The sequence below is a fragment of the Myotis brandtii genome, unplaced genomic scaffold (genome assembly GCF_000412655.1).
Source record: "Myotis brandtii unplaced genomic scaffold, ASM41265v1 scaffold10, whole genome shotgun sequence".
Lineage (NCBI taxonomy): Eukaryota > Metazoa > Chordata > Mammalia > Chiroptera > Vespertilionidae > Myotis > Myotis brandtii.
The window spans coordinates 3248707-3257710 of NW_005353325.1; positions in this window are offsets into that span (position 1 = coordinate 3248707).

Sequence of the window (9004 nt, forward strand, 5' to 3'; positions counted from 1 at the left end):
GGCACCCAAATGTACAAGTCACCTGAGTGCACATTCCTTGTTCCCAGTCCTCAGTATGATCCCCAAAACCCTCTTACTGTTTTTTTGTTGTTGTTGTTGGTTTGGGGTTTCTTTTGTTTGTTTTGTTTTTAATACAGTGAGGGCAGTAGCAACCAAGGTGCAAAAGCTGGCCCTCAGGTCGCTGAAGCCACTTCTCAGAAGCCAGTTTGGGCGCGAGGGCTGCCTGGCCAGCAGGAAGCACAGAGGCTCGCTGGCAACACCTGTATTTCTCTAGGAACTACATCAGTGTTGCTTTCTGATGTCTGGAGCCGCTATTTCACTGCTCTGCCTACGTGACATCACAGGATTGCTGGGAAGTTTAAATAGATCATCTGTTGCACAGGGAACCCCTAATAAACTCTTCCCTTCTCTCCCCCAAGTTTGGCTAATGTAGTCATTTCATAATATATTATTTTCAAGCTTTAAAAAATATATATTTAGAGACTGCTGTGTACCTGGCAATTCCTCTTTAATTCTCCCAATAGTCTACTGCGATAGATCATATTTCCCCCATTTTACAAATGAAGAAATCAAGACTCATAGAGGTTAATCAGCGAACCAGGTTTTCAATGAGTAAAGAGCCAGGATTGAACCTGGGTCCACCTGACTAAAGTCTTGGCTCTTCCTACCATGTAAGAGTCTTTCATTCTGCATTTCCCTTTGCCTGTTGCATATTATCAGCACTTAGAAGTGCAAACCAAGGTGACAGTACTAGTCAGGTTATGAAGACAGTTATCCCTTCATTCACTTTATAGTGCAGTGATGGCGAACCTTTTGAGCTCGGCGTGTCAGCATTTTGAAAAACCCTAACTTAACTCTGGTGCCGTGTCACATATAGAAATTTTTTGATATTTGCAACCATAGTAAAACAAAGACTTATATTTTTGATATTTATTTTATATATTTAAATGCCATTTAACAAAGAAAAATCAACCAAAACAATGAGTTCACATGTCACCTCTGACACACGTGTCATAGGTTCGCCATCACTGTTATAGTGGGTAGAATAATATTCCCCCCAAAGATATATACAAGTCAGAATTCCTGGTAGGGTGAATGGAATGTTATTTGGAAATAGAGTCTTTGCATATGTAATTAAGTCAGGGATCTCAAGATAAGATCACTGTGGATTTTGGTGGATCCTAAATCTAATGACTGGTGTCCTTAAAATAAGAGGAGAGGACAGAGACACATTCAGAGGTGAGGATGATGTGGAGACAGGCAGAGGTTGGGGTGATGTGTCTACAAGGCCTGGGATGGAAAGACTGTCATCAGAAGCTGGGAGAGAGGCACAGAGCAGATTCTCCCTCAGAACTTCAGAGGAACTTACTCTGCTGATTTCTAGCTTCCAGAACTGTGAGAGAATATATCTGTGTTGTCTGAAGCCATTACGTTGGTGGTAACTTGTTACAGCAGCCCTTAAGAAACTAATTCACACTTCAAGCGCAACACATCTACAAATTGAACTCAAAATCTCTCCCCTGCCCACCCCCCATCTGCTCTTTGTGAATTCCTTAGGGAATGGCACCACCATCCAGTCAGAACCTCAGTCATTCTATACTATTTCTGCTGTGATATTCCTAAAATACAAAGCAGATCATGTCACTCCTCACCCCGAAGCTTTGAAACCCTCCAGGACCGTTCACAATAAAAATGACTCCCCTTAGATTAGCACATAAGGTCCTGTACACTGGTTTCCATATGCCACTTCTTGGCCTCCTTTCCTGCCCCTTCCACAACTCATTCTTTACTCCAGCCACCTGCAGTATTTGCCGTTCCCATTTATTGGCCTGGACACATCAAGTCGTTAATGTCTCTGTACCTTTGCAAATGTGGGTATTTCTCTTTTTTATCTAGCCATACTCTTACTTGTCCACTAAGACTCAGCTCAAGGAATATGTCTTCTGGAAAGCCTTCCTTCATCTGTCTCCTCATCACATATTTCGGATTCCTGTGCCCCTCTCTGTGATCCCCAAGCATGTTTCTGTTGCCACATTTATCCTACTACGCTGACATTTATTTACTCACCCGTCTGTCTTGTCTTTGAATTTATCCTTCCCCAAATTTCATTCATCTTTAAGGACTAACCTCATCTGTTCCACCTCCTCCTGACAGTAACAGCCAATCATTATTGCTCTCTCTTTTCAACTGCTTGTGACTCCCATTTGATACTTAATAAAACACTATCTGATGTTATTTTACCTTTCACACATACATGTATGGTTTGCTCCCAAGGGAACTGTACACTCATTACAAAGCAGGGGCAATGTGTTACTATTTCTGTTGCTCCAAATCCTGAACACATTAGGAGACATGCGTATACTAGTAACTAGAGGCCTGGGGCATGAAAATTCGTGCACTTGGGGGGGTCCCTCAGCCCAGCCTGCACCCTCTCGCAGTCCGGGACCCCTCGGGGGATGTCCACCTGCTGGCTTAGGCCTGCTCCCTGCCTAAGCTGCAGTCAGACATCCTTAGTGCTGCCAGGAGGCAGGAGAGGTTTGTGGCTGAGCAGAGCTTCCCCTATGGCAGTGGTCAGCAAACTGCAGCTCGGCAAACCGCGGCTCGTGAGCCACATGTGGCTCTTTGGCCTCTTGAGTGTGGCTCTTCCACAAAATACCGGCTCTTCCACAAAATATACAGTGCGATTGAAACTTCATGGCCCATGCGCAGAAGTCGGTATTTTGTGGAAGAGCCGGTATTTTGTGGGACCACACTGACCACCAGGGGGCAGCTCCTGAATTGAGCATCTGCCCCAGGTGGTCAGTGTGTGTCATAGCGACCAGTCATTCCCAGTCATTCTGCTGTTAGGGTCAATTTGCATATTACCCTTTTATTATATAGGATATATACTTACTAACTTTGATGGATGAATATTGGGCTGATTTTCTCCTATTATGTAAAGAATATTACTAATACCTAAGTGTTTCCGACATGTGTCCACTCTAATGCTCACCAGGCATTACCCCAGAGAAGAACCTCATTCACTCTCTCTCTGTGTCTCCTAAGTGTGCTTCCTGGGTCCAGTCCTGCCCTCTCCAAAGTTAGCCCCTAGGACCTCCAACAGGATATAATAGAGATACCAGAACATACTGTTTATCTATTTACAGTCCTTTGCTGCTTCCCCATTGCCTACAAAATAAATCTCTCTCTTTAAAAAAAAATATATTTTTATTGACTTCAGAGAGGAAGGGAGAGGGAGAGAGAAACATCAATGATGAGAGAGAATCATTGATTGGCTGTCTCCTGCACACCCTACACTGGGGATTGAGCCCGCAACCTGACCATGACCTCCCCGTTCATAGGCCGATGCTCAATCACTGAGCCATGCCAGCCAGGCTAGTTATCACTTTGTTAGCCTGTTATATAAGACTCATCATAGCTGAACTCAGAACTGTCCTTCCAGTCTTTTCTCTGATTCTGTTATCCCACTGAACTAGTGTTCATCATTCCCTGCCTCTCCATGCAATTTCATGTCTCTTTGCTGCTGTCCATCCTGTTCCATTTTCTCTTCTCTTCCTGGTGAACTCCTCTCCATCCTTCCAGAGCTGGCTCTCTATGTCACTTTCTTCTATAACTTTCCCTGATCCTTTCTCCAGGGGGATGGAGGAGGAGGTAAGGGGAGAGTCCGTGTTGCCATGGGACTTAATATTTACCTCATGTAATTTGTTGCTTTCAGCTATGGTGTGTATCTCTCTCTTGCACAGATTGTGAGACCTAGCAAGTAGGGACTGAGTCTGATTTTGCTTTCTGATGAAGGCAGATGTTTCTGCCACACGAGAAATTTAGTAAATGTTTTATCAAATGTGCTGAAAAGATGTATTTCAACATCCTTCATCCAAGGACTGCCTCATGCCGTCCCATGTCCCTCTCCTGGGGTGTGTCAGGGTATCTTACAATGTAGATCATGCCCACTGCACCTTTGCAATAGCTTAATGTGTCCTAAGCTCACCCCTTCAATGAATGCTTCACAGAGCCATGTATTTAGCTAGCAGAGCTGAAAAACTGAGGGCAAGAATGCCTTCTTTTTGAACTAACTGTAATGATGGAAACCTGGGTTGAACTAGGAGGGCTATCTCGTGGCCCCAAAATACCTCACTAAATCCATTTTTTCCTTCTATACCGTGTTTGTTACAAACGTCCTATGGTTTACTTAGATGCTTAGGTGATACAGTTGTGATATATTAAAAATTTCCTCTTGTTTTTGTGGTTTACTCAATAGTGGGTATATTTTTTTAAGAAAAATTCTGAACTGTTGCTTTGAGCAGGGAATGCTTATTGTTGTAACTGCTGTCTCGTGGGAGGGCCTGCCTTCAGCTCAGATCCCTACCAATTCCAGTTGGCCTTTGAACATGGATTTGAACTGTGCAGGGCCACTTAATGCAGATTTTTTTCAATAAATACATACAGTACTGTAAATGCATTTTCTCTTCCTTATGATTTTAACACTTTCTTTTCTCTAGCTTACTTTATTGTAAGAATACAATATGTAATACATATAACACACACAATGTGTTGATCAACTGTTTACTAGTATGTTGTCGGCAAGGCACTGGTCAATGGTAGGCTACTAGTTAAGTTTTTTGGGGAGTCAAAAGTTATACACAAATTTTCCGTTTTGCAGGGGTCAGCACCCCTAATCCCCATTTTGCTCCAGGGTCAACTGTAGTTCTTTCTCCAGTGGGTGGGTTTTTAAAAACATTCTTCCCTTCCAGTGTGGCAGAGAACAAGGACCAAATGAAGCTGGTAAATTGGGGACAACAAGCTGTCAGGCTACAGAACACTGAATGGACACATTAGTGTTTTGCCACCTACAAGGAGACCAAGTGCCGTAGCAGTACCACCAGTAAAAACTGACTCTAAAGGAAACGTCATGCAAGTAGGGCCCTGACCCAAAGGAGTAAGCTCCTGATGCAGACAGCTGTGGGCCAGAGTGGCATGGCACACACAGAGGAGGACCAGGGGCGCCTGAAAAAGCATCGGACCAGAGCAGAACAGGTTATTCTTTAGCCACACCGTCCTGAGTGGGGAAGAACGGGACATCTGATAAGGATCCCATCATCTGTCTTTGTAGCTTATTGCCTATATTCATGTTTGGTGTAGCATGAATATAGGCAATAAGCTATAAACTACACACACAGCTCTCACTTCATTGAGTGATTCTGTTAATCTTTCATTGGCTCCTTCAAATCCCAAATTAAAAATCTCTCCCGCTGACCAATGTAGGTAAAATTCAGAGTGGACAAAAACTAAGGACATTCAGAAGCTTATTCCATCCACATGTTCAACACGTTGCATTCTCTAGAACAAATGGTTTCTGGGTGGGTGAGAGAATTATGATGCCATAGAACACCAACTGGCTATTACATTTGCTTTCTTCAAACTCAAAGGGATTATGACATCAGATACAAAAGAGCCAAACATCTCCCTCCTTCCTTCCTCTTCCCCCCCCCCCCCCCCCCCCCCGCCACTTTTTTTAAATTTAGCAAACTATGCAGAGGGTCTAGAACATATCAGTTGCTCTGCTGAAGTAATAAAGCTAAATAAGCCTCTTCCTTTTTGTCAAGAAGCTCACAAGCTGATATCAGAGGCAGACAAATGAGTACAATATCCTGTGATAATTGCAACAGTATTAACATATCTGAAAGTTAAAGACAGACAACGTAACGATGAGAGTGATGAGCTCTGAGGTGTTGGGGGATTTAGGAAGATTTTTGTCAGTTTGAGCTGGGTGTAAATTGATTTAAAGTGCAGCTATGGAAAAATACCGTGTTTATTTCTTAGCGGTTAGGTGTGTTACCTTATTTCTTAGAGGTTAGGTTATTTCAGAGAATAAATTGTACTCAAGAAAGATGCTCAACTTTTGGTGATTAGCTAATGCTCTCAAAATCAAGGCTTGACTCGAACTGAACTGTGAACCAAAAATTGAAACAAAGGGCAAGATTTGCTCAATCTGAACCTTAGCCAGTATGTTTAAAAACAACTACACTAGCATTAAAGAATGTCACAACTACAAGAGATCTAAGAACTCATTTAGTCCATTTTTTTATTATACAGATACAGAAAAATGAGGCTCAGAGTGATTAAAGTGTTATGTGAAGTCATGAAAGCACTATAGGCAGAGTGTGAGATAAAGCAAGAGTCCACGTTCCAAGTTAGCTGTTCTTTCACCTTCTCCAAGACCCCTAAATGTGTATCGCAAAAGAAAGGTTTGCTTTGTATTCTTTCTTTCCAAGTAATTGCCTTGTTGATAATATCCTAAAATAACCAAATTGGGATAAAATTAGAATGTCAAAATATTCTCCCAATAGAACTTTATTTCGCTGACATTTTCTTTCATATATAGACAAAAGTAGGCTTACCAACTTTTTGAACAGAACTTCTACCTTATTGACAGCATGCTTGGAATTTGAAGCATATGGATTCTTCTTTAATTGGAAAGACTATTTGCACTCCAGGCTCTAGCTCTTTCTTTAATTGATTGCTATGCCGCACTCAAAGCTCTGAGGAGGGGCTCATGATTTAGGGCACTTATGAGGATGTCCACTTGTTCCTACAGGTATGGAATTTCTAAGTGTGTAGCAAGTAACATCAGCAGCGCTAAGAGATGGGTGTCAGTGGCTTGTCCCTCTCTTTGATGACGTGTGTCCCAGTGTTACCCCTTTGGCATTGATGGAAGGTGACTGCAAGAAACAGTCACATGAAGATTGTCCCTATATTTTCTTTTAAGATAAGGGGTTGTTAAAAACACCTTCATCTCTGTTGTTCTATACTCTTTGAAAAAGAATAAACATGCTTTAGAATTAGTACCAGGAAAATGCATTTACATTCAAAGAACTGATATCTATATTTTAAAAATCACTATTCATAACCCTCATTTTCTTTTCTGTGTTGGCTTCTACAGAGCTCAGAAAGAAATGGAAAATATGGCTCAATCTTACTACATAGTCTTAAATTTGGGGTATATTTGCTTTTTTTAAAAAAAATATTTTTATTGATTTCAGAGAGGAAGGGAGAGGGAGAGATAGAAACATCACTAATGAGAGAGAATCATTGATCAGCTGCCTCTTGCATGACCCCTACTGGGGATCGAGCCCGAAACCCCAGCATGTGCCCCTGACCTGGTCTCGAACCATGACATCCTGGCTCATAGGTCAACGCTCAATTTTGCTTTTCCATTAAAAAATAGCAATGATATTTTCTACAAGTCTCTTACTGTAAACCATTTCAGATCCTGTTTTGGAAGTAGTGAGGGTAAATTATGAATATTAAAACATTTCCTTTGTTTTGACTCATTGAGTGCTATGCTTCTTTGTTACATTTTTAAAGAATTGAGTTTTTAAAAATATATTTTTATTGATTACAGAGGGGAAGGGTGAGGGAGAGATAGAAGCATCAATGATGAGAGAGAGCAATTGATCTGCTGCCTCCTGCATGCCCCACACTGGGGATCAAGCCCGAAACCTGGGCATGTGCTCTGACCAGGAATCAAACCGTGACCTCCTGGTTCATAGGTTTAACTTCAACTACTGAGCCACGCCGGCTGGGCTATGCTTCTTTGTTATTAATAAAAAGTTTCTACTATGCACCACCACACTCCAGAGTTCTAAGGAAACCAAGAAGTACAAAATGACTACAGACCTTAAGGGTCTTGAATCTAGTTGTGTGGCTAGAGCACTGTAGAGATAAGTAATATCAGGTAGCACATTCTTAAGGGATTTCAAAGATGCGTTCTATCTTAGGACTCTATAAGTTTAATTATTAACTTAGTAATATGGACATTTGCTCAAAGCATATTCTGTTTTGATTCAGATTAAATATTGATATTTTGGCTAACATTTTTCTGAGGGTGGTTAAAGTTCTTGGGTAACTTTGTTTCTGAATAAGTTTTCATAAAAGCAATTTATATTCCTGGTAGAAATTTGGAAAATCAGGAAGGTATAAAGGAGCAAATTAAAGTCTCCATAATCATACTTGGTGTTCATATTGCATAATATTACACAATATAAATGACATTTGATATCCTGCTTTTTCTACTTTGCATTATATTGTAAGAATTCTTAGATACTAGATATTCTTTGGTCATAAGATTTTTATTTTGCAACATTTCATTGAATGATTGTTGAAGACAATCACTCAATGATTGTTGCAAAATAATCATTGTTGAATCCTATTGTTGAAGATTTAGATTATATCCAACCTAACTATCCCCATCTATACTAATAGTAGGGTAATATGCTAATTAGAATGGATGTCTTACAGACAACCATCTGGACGTCCTTCCTGACAAAGCCGGGCCTGGGCAAAGCCACCGCCTGTGGCCCCTGGGCGCTAGTGGCTGCGGCTGTAGCCTGGGAGAGGGAGAAGCCACCCGCCCCTCGGTCCTGGGTGCTAGCTGCTGTGGCCCGGGCAAAGCCGCCCGCCCACAGTCCCCTGCAGCTGCTGCTGACCCGGGTCCCGGGTGCCTGCGGCTGGCTGGAGGAGGGAATCCTGGGTCCTGGGTGTGGAGCTGAAGCAGAGGCGTTTAGGGGCGATCAGGCCAGCAGGGGAGCAGTTAGGGGTGATCACGCCAGCAGGGGAGCAGTTAGCGGCGATCAGGCAGGCAGGCAGAGGTGGTTAGGGGCGATCAGGCAGGCAAGCAGGCGAGCAGTTAGGAGCCAGCAGTCCCAGATCGAGAGATAGGGATCGGGCCTAAACCAGCAGTCGGACATCCCCTGTGGGGTCCCGGATTGGAGAGGGTGCAGGCTGGGCTAAGGGACCTCCCCCCGCCCCTTAACTAGGGCCTCTAGTTAAATGTAATACTGTGGCCCTAGCTGGTTTGGCTCAGTGGATAGAGCGCCAGCCTGCAGACTGACGGGTCCCAGGCTGGGACCCTTCTGGTCAAGGGCATATGCCTAGGTTGTGAGCTCGATCCTCAGAAGGGGGTGTGCAGGAGGCAGCCAATCAATGATTCCCTGTCATCACTGAT